Below are 13,042 nucleotides of genomic sequence, written 5' to 3' on the forward strand. Positions count from 1 at the left end.
TCTAAACAAATTTCCAATTTACTTCTACTATAAACTTGGCGCCAGAATTTTTTTGGCGCTAAGTTACGTATTTGACCACACAAGTTCATCATTTCAGCCTCTTAGTTGACGCCAGGTTTCATTGCACAAGGTTGCGTCTGTTATGACGCGAGTTGCGTCCTTTCCAGATGTTGTCGGCGCCAAAAGAAATTTCGAACTTTCTTTTGCGTCGCGCGTCATACTTGCCGCCAAAAAAATTAGTTTATTTTTTACCCCACTTCCTATATGCCTCTTGCCTTCTATATGCTCAGAGGGCTATGCTGCTTGCATTTTTCCCATTCCTGAAACTGCCATATAAGGAAATTGTAAATTGTTGTTTTTCTTTTACATTTTGCAAGATGTCTCAATCTGATCCTGTTTCAGAAGCAACTGTTGGAACCCTGCTGCTTGATCACAGTTCTACCAAAGCTAAGTGTATCTGTTGAAAGTTAGCTGAGATTATATCTCCAGCTGTAGTATGTAACAGTTGTCATGATAAGCTTTTGCACGCAGATAATGTACTAGTACAGTTTCTGTTGTTCCTTCAACATCTAATGTACATGATATCCCTGTTGATATGAAAAATGATATTGCTGATGCGATACAGAAGGCTTTGTCTGCTATTCCACCTTCTAATAAACGTAAAAGGTCTTTTAAAACTTCTCATAAAATTGATGACATTTCTAATGACCGACAACATACTGAAATATCCTCCTCTGATGAGGATCTCTCTGATTCAGAAGATCTTACCTCGGACATTGACACTGACAAATCTACTTATCTTTTCAATATTGAGTATATTCGTTCCTTGTTAAAAGAAGTGTTGGTTACTTTGGATATTGAGGAGTCTTGTCCTCTTGATATCAAAACTTCACTTTTACTGTGTAGAACAGTAAAAATAGTGCTGGAGGGCTTCAAAATGTTTGTTATAGCTGTTATCTTAACACAACTAGTTCACTATCTAAAGAAAGTGCCAGCAAGCAAGCTATATTCATTCCTTGTTAAAAGAAGTGTTGGTTACTTTGGATATTGAGGAGTCTAGTCCTCTTGATATCAAAACTAGTTAACGTTTAAATTCTGTTTATAAACCTCCTGTGGTTACTCCTGAGTATTTTCCAGTTACTGATGCTATTTCTTATGTGATTGCTAAGGAATGGATTAAGCCTGGTACTTCTTTCATTCCTCCTCCTAGGTTTAAAAGGTTGTATAATATAAGAACAGAAAGAAAGTGCCTCATAGTGAAATATGTTTCATATAATGTGCGAGCAATATAGCAGGTGATCGAGTGGAAAAGTACTCACAAGTGTGATGGCACTTTTAACGAAAAAAAGTGCAGACAGGCAAGCTGACCTTTAATACAGCAGTCGGTACACTGTAGCCACAGTGTCCTACGTGTGGCTAAGGGGGCCCAGTGATAGACCTGCAGCAGGTGCAATTTCCACAGGTGCCGGTTTTGTATCTATATTAAAACCAATTCCAGGAATAGTGTCCAAGGGAAAAAATCAGTAATAGTTACTGCAGCTGGTATTAGCAGGTAGATTATTAAAATAACATCTGTTTTCAGTATTTCACAGTTTAAAATAACAGCAGATACTTAGAATAAAAGCAGGATATCCGTGTAAGATAAAAACCTTTTTATATGTTTTTGTACTGCGTTTCTCGGCCGTAAAAACCTGGCCGTTTCCTTAGGCGGCTGAATTAAAAACATAAGTTTGTACCCTTTGCCAGCGGCTAGATTAGAGTTTTTGGGAAAAGTCCCCAAAGTTGATGGGGCTATTTCTACTCTTGCCAAAAGTACTACTATTCCTATGGAAGACAGTACTTCTTTTAAAGATCCTTTAGATAGGAAACTTGAATCTTATCTAAGAAAAGCTTATTTATATTCTGGCTATATTCTCAGGCCTGCCATTTCTATGACTGATGTTGCGGCTGCATCAACCTTTTGGTTGGATAGCTTAGTGCAACAGGAAACAGATCCTGATTTCTCCAACATTGGTGTGTCCGGTCCACGGCGTCATCCATTACTTGTGGGAATATTCACTTCCCTAACAGGAAATGGCAAAGAGCACAGCAAAAGCTGTCCATATAGCCCCTCCTCAGGCTCCGCCCCCCAGTCATTCTCTTTGCCGCTCTGAACAAGTAGCATCTCCACGGGGATGGTGAAGAGTTTGTGGTGTTTAGTTGTAGTTTCTTTCATGTAATTAGCAAGAGTCCATGAGCTAGTGACGTATGGGATATACATTCCTACCAGGAGGGGCAAAGTTTCCCAAACCTCAAAATGCCTATAAATACACCCCTCACCACACCCACAAATCAGTTTTACAAACTTTGCCTCCTATGGAGGTGGTGAAGTAAGTTTGTGCTAGATTCTACGTTGATATGCGCTCCGCAGCAGGTTGGAGCCCGGTTTTCCTCTCAGCGTGCAGTGAATGTCAGAGGGATGTGAGGAGAGTATTGCCTATTTGAATTCAATGATCTCCTTCTACGGGGTATATTTCATAGGTTCTCTGTTATCGGTCGTAGAGATTCATCTCTTACCCCCCTTTTCAGATCGACGATATACTCTTATATATACCATTACCTCTACTGATTCTCGTTTCAGTACTGGTTTGGCTTTCTACTACATGTAGATGAGTGTCCTGGGGTAAGTAAGTCTTATTTTCTGTGACACTCTAAGCTATGGTTGGGCACTTTTATATAAAGTTCTAAATATATGTATTCAAACATTTATTTGCCTTGACTCAGGATGTTCAACGTTCCTTATTTCAGACAGTCAGTTTCATATTTGGGATAATGCATATGAATAAATCAATTTTTTTCTTACCTTAAAATTTGACTTTTTTCCCTGTGGGCTGTTAGGCTCGCGGGGGCTGAAAATGCTTCATTTTATTGCGTCATTCTTGGCGCAGACTTTTTTGGCGCAAATTTTTTTTTTCTGTTTCCGGCGTCATACGTGTCGCCGGAAGTTGCGTCATTTTTGACGTTTTTTTGCACCAAAAGTGTCGGCGTTCCGGATGTGGCGTCCTTTTTGGCGCCAAAAGCATTTAGGCGCCAAATAATGTAGGCGTCTTTTTTGGCGCTAAAAAATATGGGCGTCACTATTGTCTCCACATTATTTAAGTCTCATTATTTATTGCTTCTGGTTGCTAGAAGCTTGTTCACTGGCATTTTTTCCCATTCCTGAAACTGTCATTTAAGGAATTTGATCAATTTTGCTTTATATGTTGTTTTTTCTATTACATATTGCAAGATGTCCCATGTTGAAGCTGAGTCAGAAGATACTTCTGGAAAAACGCTGCCTGGTGCTGGATCTACCAAAGTTAAGTGTATCTGCTGTAAACTTGTGGTATCTGTTCCTCCAGCTGTTGTTTGTAATGAATGTCATGACAAACTTGTTAATGCAGATAATATTTCCTTTAGTAATGTTACATTACTTGTTGCTGTTCCGTCAACATCTAATACTCAGAGTGTTCCTGTTAACATAAGAGATTTTGTTTCTAAATCCATTAAGAAGGCTATGTCTGTTATTCCTCCTTCTAGTAAACGTAAAAGGTCTTTTAAAACTTCTCATTTTTCAGATGAATTTTTAAATGAACATCATCATTCTGATTCTGATAATGGTTCCTCTGGTTCAGAGGATTCTGTCTCAGAGGTTGATGCTGATAAATCTTCATATTTTTTCAAAATGGAATTTATTCGTTCTTTACTTAAAGAAGTCTTAATTGCTTTAGAAATAGAGGATTCTGGTCCTCTTGATACTAAATCTAAACGTTTAAATAAGGTTTTTAAATCTCCTGTAGTTATTCCAGAAGTTTTTCCTGTCCCTGATGCTATTTCTGAAGTAATCTCCAGGGAATGGAATAATTTGGGTAATTCATTTACTCCTTCTAAACGTTTTAAGCAATTATATCCTGTGCCATCTGACAGATTAGAATTTTGGGACAAAATCCCTAAAGTTGATGGGGCTGTCTCTACTCTTGCTAAACGTACTACTATTCTACGGCAGATAGTACTTCATTAAGGATCCTTTAGATAGGAAGATTGAATCCTTTCTAAGAAAAGCTTACTTATGTTCAGGTAATCTTCTTAGACCTGCTATATCTTTAGCGGATGTTGCTGCAGCTTCAACTTTTTGGTTAGAAGCTTTAGCGCAACAAGTAACAGATCATAATTCTCATAGCATTGTTAATTTTCTTCAACATGCTAATAACTTTATTTGTGATGCCATCTTTGATATCATTAGAGTTGATGTCAGGTATATGTCTCTAGCTAACGTCTTACATAAATTATGTTTTTTATTTCTTCTATCAAGAGTTTGTTATTTTAAAATAGTGCTGGCATGTACTATTTACTCTACAACAGAAAAGTGATGAAGATTTCTGTTTAAGAGGGCTATGATTTTAGCACAAGTAACTAAAATCCATTGCTGTTACAACACAGGACTGTTGAAACCAGAGAACTTCAGTTGGGGGTAACAGTTTGCAGACTCATCTGCTTCAGGTATGACTAGTCTCCTTCTAACAACACAGGCTAATGCTAGATGACAGTCATTTTTCCCCTCAGGGAAAACGGTAAGCCATTTTTCTTTGAACTCAGCAAAAAAGATAACAGGCTTCCCCTTTTTGTTTTTTATGCTGGTAGACACTATTATGGGCCAAATCGATTGGTTTTTATTACAATATCATGGCATTTGAAATGTTTTATAAGCTTTTATACACTTGGGGACGTTTTTTATTTGATCTGGCTTGTTTTAGACGCCTAAATCTAGTCAGGAAGGCCCCTTCACTCTAGTATACTGAGGGAGGAGGCCTCATTTTGGTGCTTCAGCTGCGCAGTTGATTTCAAGGCAGTGCATGCAGATTCATGTGAGAGGGTCCTGTGGCTCAGAAAGTGACTCCAGAAGGCTTATTTCTGTGGTGGTTGACCCCTAAGGAAGGTAAAAAGCTACAGCAAAGCTGTAGCAGGGATTGTAGTGTATAAAAACGGTTAAATCCAACAATTTGCTCCGGTTTGCTTTTAAGAGCTAGAGTCTCCATTTTTGCTGTGCAATACTTTCAAAGCATTAAGACACTGGGGTCCAAATTTCATAAAAATCGGATATTGCCTTCATAGTTTTTTGAACATTCAGAAATAAAGTGTGTCATTTTATTATTTAAAGAGACAGTAACGTTTTTGTTTAAAATCGTTTTTATTGCATTGTTTGCCTGCCTAAATCTGTTTAACATGTCTGTGCCATCAGATAACCTATGTTCTGTGTGTATAGAGACCAATGTGGTCCCCCCTTCGAGTGTTTGTGATAATTGTGCCATAGCGTCCAAACAAAGTAAGGACAGCTCTGTTACATTTCATAATGTTGCCCAAGATGATTCATCTAATGAAGGTAGTGGGGATAGTTCTACATCCTCTCCTCCTGTGTCTACACCAGCTTTGCCCGCGCAGGCGACTCCTAGCGCGCCGGTACTTATTTCTATGCAACAATTAACAGCAGTAGTGGATAATTCTATAGCAAATCTTTTATCCAAACTGCCAGCATTTCAGAGAAAGCATGATTGTTCAGTTTTAAATACAGATAAAAAGGATGAACAATTAGACGCTGACGATGCCTTATCTATTTTACCCTCACATCAATCGGAATTGGCTGTGAGGGAGGGGCTGTCTGAGGGAGAAATTTCTGACTCAGGAAAAATTTCTCAACAGGCAGAACCTGATATAGTAGCATTTAAGTTTAAGCTAGAACATCTCCGCGCCTTGCTTAAGGAGGTATTAGCTACTCTGGATGACTGTGATTCTATGGTAGTACCAGAGAAGTTGTGCAAATTGGACAAATTCTTAGAGGTCCCAGTGCACGATGACGTTTTTCCAATACCCAAGAGGGTAGCGAATATAGTGGATAAGGAGTGGGAGAAGCCGGGTATACCCTTTGCCCCACCTCCTATATTTAAGAAAATGTTTCCCATTGTAGACCCTAGAAGGGACGCATGGCAGACGGTCCCGAAGGTTGAGGGAGCTGTTTCAACATTAGAGAAGCGCACAACTATTCCTATAGAGGACAGCTGCGCTTTCAAAGATCCTATGGATAAAAAATTGGAAGGATTGCTTAAAAAGATTTTTGTTCAGCAAGGTTTCATCCTTCAACCAGCTACGTGTATTATTACTGTCACCTCAGCGGCGCCTTTTTGGTTCGAGGAATTAGAAAGGTCGCTCCAGAAAAAGACTTCCTATGAAGAAGTCATGGACAGAATTCACGCACTAAAGTTAGCTAATTCCTTTATATTGGATGCCGCTTTTCAAATAACGAAATTGGCGTCGAAAAACTCAGGTTTTGCTATAGTAGCGCGGAGAGCGCTTTGGCTAAAATCCTGGTCGGCAGATGTGTCGTCCAAGACTAAGTTACTTAATATTCCTTTCAAGGGTAAGACCCTTTTTGGGCCAGAATTGAAGGAAATTATTTCAGACATCACTTTGGGTAAGGGCCATGCCCTCCCACAGGATAGGCCTTTTAAGGCTAAGAACAAGTCTAATTTTCGTTCCTTTCGCAATTTCAGGAACGGACCGGCTAATAACTCCACTGCCGCTAGAAAAGACGGTAACGCGGCCCAGCCCAAACCTGCATGGAAGCCCGTGCAAGGCTGGAACAAGGGTAAACAGACCAAGAAACCTTGTGCTGCTACCAAGACAGCATGAAGGGGTAGCCCCCGATCCGGGACCGGATCTAGTAGGGGGCAGGTTATCTCTCTTTGCTCAGGCTTGGGCAAGAGATGTTCCGGATCCCTGGGCACTAGAAATAGTCTCCAAGGGATACCTGCTAGAGTTCAAGGGACTTCCTCCAAAGGGAAGGTTCCACCTGTCTCGCTTATCTTCAGACCAGATAAAGAAACAGGCATTCTTACATTGTGTAAGAGACCTATTAAAGATGGGAGTGATAAACCCAGTCCCCTCAGGGGAACACGGTCTGGGGTTTTACTCGAACCTGTTTGTAGTTCCCAAAAAAGAGGGAACTTTCAGGCCAATGCTGGATTTAAAGATATTAAACAAGTTCCTCAGAGTTCCATCTTTCAAAATGGAAACCATTCGGACAATCTTGCAGACAATCCAGCAGGGTCAATATTTGACTACCGTGGACCTAAAGGATGCGTATCTGCATATCCCAATCCACAAAATTCATCATCAGTTCCTGAGGTTCGCCTTTCTGGACAAACATTACCAGTTCGTGGCTCTTCCATTCGGTTTAGCCACCGCTCCCAGAATTTTCACAAAGGTGCTAGGGTCCCTTCTAGCGGTCCTAAGGCCGAGGGGCATCGCTGTAGCACCTTACCTAGACGATATCCTAATCCAAGCGTCGTCTCTTTCCAAAGCAAGGGCTCATACAGACATTGTGTTGGCCTTTCTCAGATCTCACGGGTGGAAGGTGAACATAGAAAAGAGTTCACTGTCACCGTCCACAAGGGTTCCTTTTCTGGGAACAATAATAGATTCTGTGGAAATGAAGATCTTCCTGACAGAAGTCAGAAAGATAAAGCTTCTAAACGCTTGTCGAGTTCTTCATTCTATTCCTCAGCCCTCCATAGCTCAGTGCATGGAAGTAATAGGACTAATGGTTGCAGCAATGGACGTGGTTCCTTTTGCTCGAATTCATTTAAGACCATTACAGCTGTGCATGCTCAAACAGTGGAATGGGGACTATACAGACTTGTCTCCCCAAATTCAAGTAGACCAGGTAACCAGGGACTCACTTCTCTGGTGGTTGACCCAGGATCACCTGTCTCAGGGAATGAGTTTCCACAGACCGGAGTGGGTCATTGTCACGACCGACGCCAGCCTCTTGGGTTGGGGCGCGGTCTGGGACTCTCTGAAAGCTCAGGGTCTATGGTCTCGGGAAGAGTCTCTTCTCCCGATAAACATTTTGGAACTAAGAGCAATATTCAATGCGCTCCTGGCTTGGCCTCAACTAGCGGAAGCCAGGTTCATAAGGTTTCAGTCGGACAACATAACGACTGTTGCGTACATCAATCATCAGGGGGGAATAAAGAGTTCCTTGGCGATGAGCGAGGTGTCCAAGATCATCAAATGGGCGGAGGATCACTCCTGCCATCTATCTGCAATTCACATCCCAGGAGTAGACAACTGGGAGGCGGACTATTTGAGTCGTCAGACTTTCCATCCGGGGGAGTGGGAACTCCACCCGGAGGTCTTTGCCCAGTTAACCCAATTTTGGGGCATTCCAGACATGGATCTGATGGCGTCCCGTCAGAACTTCAAGATTCCTTGCTACGGGTCCAGATCCAGGGATCCCAAGGCGACTCTAGTGGATGCATTAGTGGCGCCTTGGTCGTTCAACCTAGCATATGTGTTTCCACCGTTTCCTCTCCTTCCCAGGCTCATAGCCAGGATCAAACAGCCTCTGTGATTCTGATAGCTCCTGCGTGGCCACGCAGGACTTGGTATGCAGACCTGGTGAATATGTCATCGGCTCCACCATGGAAGCTACCTTTGAGACAGGATCTTCTAGTACAAGGTCCATTCGAACATCCAAATCTAGTTTCTCTGCAGCTGACTGCTTGGAAATTGAACGCTTGATTTTATCCAAGCGTGGGTTTTCAAATTCTGTGATAGATACTCTGGTCCAAGCCAGAAAACCTGTGACTAGAAAGATTTACCATAAAATATGGAAAAAATATATCTGTTGGTGTGAATCCAAGGGATTCTCCTGGAGTAAGATTAAAATTCCAAATATTCTCTCCTTTCTCCAAGAAGGTTTGGATAAAGGGTTGTCAGCGAGTTCTCTAAAGGGACAGATTTCTGCTTTATCTGTCTTGTTACACAAACGACTGGCAGCTGTGCCAGATGTACAAGCTTTTGTTCAGGCTTTGGTCAGAATCAAGCCTGTTTACAGACCCATGACTCCTCCTTGGAGTCTTAATTTAGTTCTTTCTGTTCTTCAAGGGGTTCCGTTTGAACCTTTACATTCCATTGATATTAAGTTACTATCTTGGAAAGTTCTGTTTTTTGGTTGCTATTTTTTCTGCTAGAAGAGTTTCTGAATTATCTGCTTTGCAGTGTAATCCACCCTATCTGGTTTTCCATTCAGATAAGGTTGTTTTGCGTACTAAGCCTGGTTTTCTTCCAAAAGTTGTTTCCAACAAGAATATTAACCAGGAAATAGTTGTTCCTTCTCTGTGTCCGAATCCAGTTTCAAAGAAGAAACGTTTGTTACACAATTTAGATGTAGTTTGTGCTTTAAAGTTCTATTTAGAAGCAACAAAAGATTTTAGACAAACCTCATCCTTGTTTGTCGTTTACTCTGGTAAGAGGAGAGGTCAAAAAGCTACTGCTACCTCTCTTTCTTTCTGGCTGAAAAGCATTATCCGATTGGCTTATGAGACTGCCGGACGGCAGCCTCCTGAACGAATCACAGCTCACTCTACTAGGGCTGTGGCTTCCACATGGGCCTACAAGAACGAGACTTCTGTTGATCAGATATGTAAGGCAGCGACTTGGTCTTCTCAGCACACTTTTGCCAAATTCTACAAATTTGATACTTATGCTTCTTTGGAGGCTATTTTTGGGAGAAAGGTTTTGCAAGCCGTGGTGCCTTCCATTTAGGTAACCTGATTTGCTCCCTCCCTTCATCCGTGTCCTAAAGCTTTGGTATTGGTTCCCACAAGTAATGGATGACGCCGTGGACCGGACACACCAATGTTGGAGAAAACAGAATTTATGCTTACCTGATAAATTACTTTCTCCAACGGTGTGTCCGGTCCACGGCCCGCCCTGGTTTCCTAATCAGGTTTGAAAAATTTCTTTCTTTATACACTACAGTCACCACGGCACCCTATAGTTTCTCCTTTTTTTCTCCTAACCGTCGGTCGAATGACTGGGGGGCGGAGCCTGAGGAGGGGCTATATGGACAGCTTTTGCTGTGCTCTTTGCCATTTCCTGTTAGGGAAGAGAATATTCCCACAAGTAATGGATGACGCTGTGGACCGGACACACCGTTGGAGAAAGTAATTTATCAGGTAAGCATAAATTCTGTTTTGTCTAGTATTGTTTGTTTGCTTCAACATGCTAATCATTTTATCTGTGATGCTATTTTTGATATCATCAATATTGATGTTAAATCTATGTCTTTAGCTATTTTAGCTAGAAGAGCTTTATGGCTCAAATCTTGGAATGCTGACATGGTATACTCTAGATTACTATCTTTCTTTCCAAGGTAACAATTTATTTGGTTCTCAGTTGGATTCAATTATTTAAACTATCACTGTGGGAAGGGAGTTTTTTTGCCTCAGGTTAAAAAAATCTAAGGGTAAATCTAAAGCGTCTAATCATTTTCGTTCTTTTCGACAGAATAAGGAACAGTAAACCAATCCTTCCCCTAAAGACTCGGGTTCCAATTGGAAACCTTCTTCAAGTTGGAATAAATCCAAGCCTTTTAAGAAACCAAAGCCAGCCTCCAAGTCTGCATGAAGGTGCAGCCCTCGATCCAGTTCAGCTGGTGGGGGGCAGATTGAAATTATTCCAAGACATTTGGGCAGATTCTGTTAGAAATCAGTGGATTCAGAGTATTTTCTCTCAAGGGTATCAAATAGGATTCAGAGTAAGACCTCCTGTGAGAAGATTCTTTCTCTCTCACGTTCCAGCAAATCCGGTGAAGGCTCAGACTTTTCTGAAGTGTGTTTCAGATCAAGAGCTTTCAGGGGTAATTATTCCAGTTCCGTTTCAGGAACAGGGTCTGGGGTTTTATTCAACTCTATTCATTGTCCCAAAGATAGAAAATTAATTCAGGCCAGTTCTGGATCTGAAGTTTTTTAATCGGTTATATGTCCACGATAGACTTACAGGATGCATATCTTCACATTCCAATTCATCCAGACCACTATCGGTTTCTGAGATTCTCTTTTCTAGACAAGCATTATCAATTTGTCGCTCTTACATTTGGTCTAGCAACAGCTCCAAGGATATTTTCAAAGGTTCTCGGTGCCCTTCTATCTGTAATCAGAGAACCGGGTATTGCGGTGTTTCCTTATTTGGACGATATCTTGGTACTAGCTCAGTCTTTACATTTAGCCGAATCGCACACAAATCAACTAGTGTTGTTTCTTCAAAGACATGGTTGGAGGATCAATTTACCAAAGTTTCTTGATTCCTCAGACAATGGTCACCTTTTTAGGTTTCCAGATAGATCCGGTGTCCATGACTCTGTCTTTAACAGACAAGAGACGAATGAAATAAGTTTCAGCTTGTCGAAACTTTCAGTCTCAATCATTCCCTTCAGTGGCTATGTGCATGGAAGTTTTAGGTCTCATGACTGCAGCATCGGACACGATACCCTTTGCTCATTTTCATATGAGACCTCTACAGCTTTGTATGCTGAATCAATGGTGCAGGGATTATACTCGGATATCACAATTAATATACTTAAATCCCAGCATTCAACTCTCTGACTTGGTGGTTAGACCATCATCGTATAGTTCAAGGGGCTTCTTTTGTTCGTTCTACCTGGCTTGTGATCACAACAGATGCAAGTTTTCAGGTTGGGGAGCTGTCTGGGGATCTCTGACAGCACAAACCTCAAGAGGCGAGGTTACCAATGAATATTTTAGAACTCTGTGCTATTTTCAGGGCTCTTCAGGTTTGGCCTCTGTTAAAGAGAGAACCATTCATTTGTTTTCAAACCGACAATATCACAACTGTGGCATATGTCAATCATCAGGGTGGGACTCACAGTCCCCTAGCTATGAAAGAAGTATCTTGGATACTTTCTTGGGCCAAATCCAGCTCTTGTCTAATTTCTGCGGTGCATATCCCAGGTGTAGACAATTGGGAAGCGGATTATCTCAGCCGTCAGACCTTACATCCGGGGGAAGTGGTCTCTCCATCCAGATGTTTTTTGTCAGATTGTACAGATGTGGGGTCTTCCAGAAATAGATCTGATGGCTTCTCATCTAAACAAGAAATTTCCCAGGTACCTATCCAGGTCCAGGGATCCTCAGGCGGAGATGGTTGATTATTTAGCAGTTCCTTGGTTTTACCAACCTGCTTATATTTTTCCTCCTCTAGTTCTTCTTCCAAGATTGATCATCAAGATCATTATGGAACATTCATATGTATTTCTGATAGCACCAGTGTGGCCTTACAGGTTTTGGTATGCGATTTGTGGATCTTGTTCGGATATCAAGTTGCCAACCATGGCCACTTCCTTTAAGACCAGACCTTCTGTCTCAAGGGCCGTTTTTCCATCAGGATCTCAAATCGTTAAATTTGAAGGTATGGAAATTGAACGCTTAGTGCTTAGTCATAGAGGTTTCTCTGACTTAGTGATTAATACTATGCTACAGGTTCGTAAGTCTATTTCAAGGAAGATTTATTATCGCGTTTGGAAGACCTATGTTTCATGGTGTTCTTCTCATAAATTCTCCTGGCATGCTTTTAGAATTCCTAGAATTTTACAGTTTCTTCAGGATGGTTTAGATAAAGGTTTGTCTGCAAGTACTTTGAAGGGACAAATCTCTGATCTTTCTGTTTTATTTCATAGAAAGATTGCTAAGCTTCCTGTTGTTCACTGTTTTGTTCAGGCTTTGGTTCGTATCAAGCCTGTTATTAAATCAATCTCTCCTCCTTGGAGTCTTAATTTGGTTTTGAAGACTTTGCAGTCTCCTCCTTTTGAGCCTATGCATTCTTTGGATATTAAACTACTTTCTTGGAAAGTGTTGTTCCTTTTGGCTATCTCTTCAGCTAGAAGAGTTTCCGAATTGTCTGCTCTCTCTTGTGAGTCTCCTTTTCTGATTTTTCATCAGGATAAGGCTGTTTTGCGAACTTCGTTTAAATTTCTTCCTAATGTTGTGAATTCTAACAACATTAGTAGGGAAAGTGTTGTTCCTTCCTTGTGTCATAATCCCAAGAATACTCTTGAAAGATCTTTACATTCTTTGGATGTTTTAAGAGCTTTGAAATATTATGTTGAAGCTACTAAAGATTTCAGGAAGACTTCTAGTCTATTTGTTGTCTTCTCTGGTTCTAGAAA

General features: G+C 41.0%; 1 protein-coding gene across 1 annotated transcript in view; it reads left to right on the plus strand.

Annotated features, from left to right (window-relative positions):
• The window catches only part of SPATS2 (spermatogenesis associated serine rich 2), a 941,596-nt gene that overhangs the window by 447,941 nt on the left and 480,613 nt on the right, over nt 1-13,042 (plus strand). The gene's annotated exons all lie outside the window — the stretch shown is intronic.

This window comes from Bombina bombina, chromosome 3 (assembly GCF_027579735.1).
Source record: "Bombina bombina isolate aBomBom1 chromosome 3, aBomBom1.pri, whole genome shotgun sequence".
In the NCBI taxonomy this organism is placed as follows: domain Eukaryota; kingdom Metazoa; phylum Chordata; class Amphibia; order Anura; family Bombinatoridae; genus Bombina; species Bombina bombina.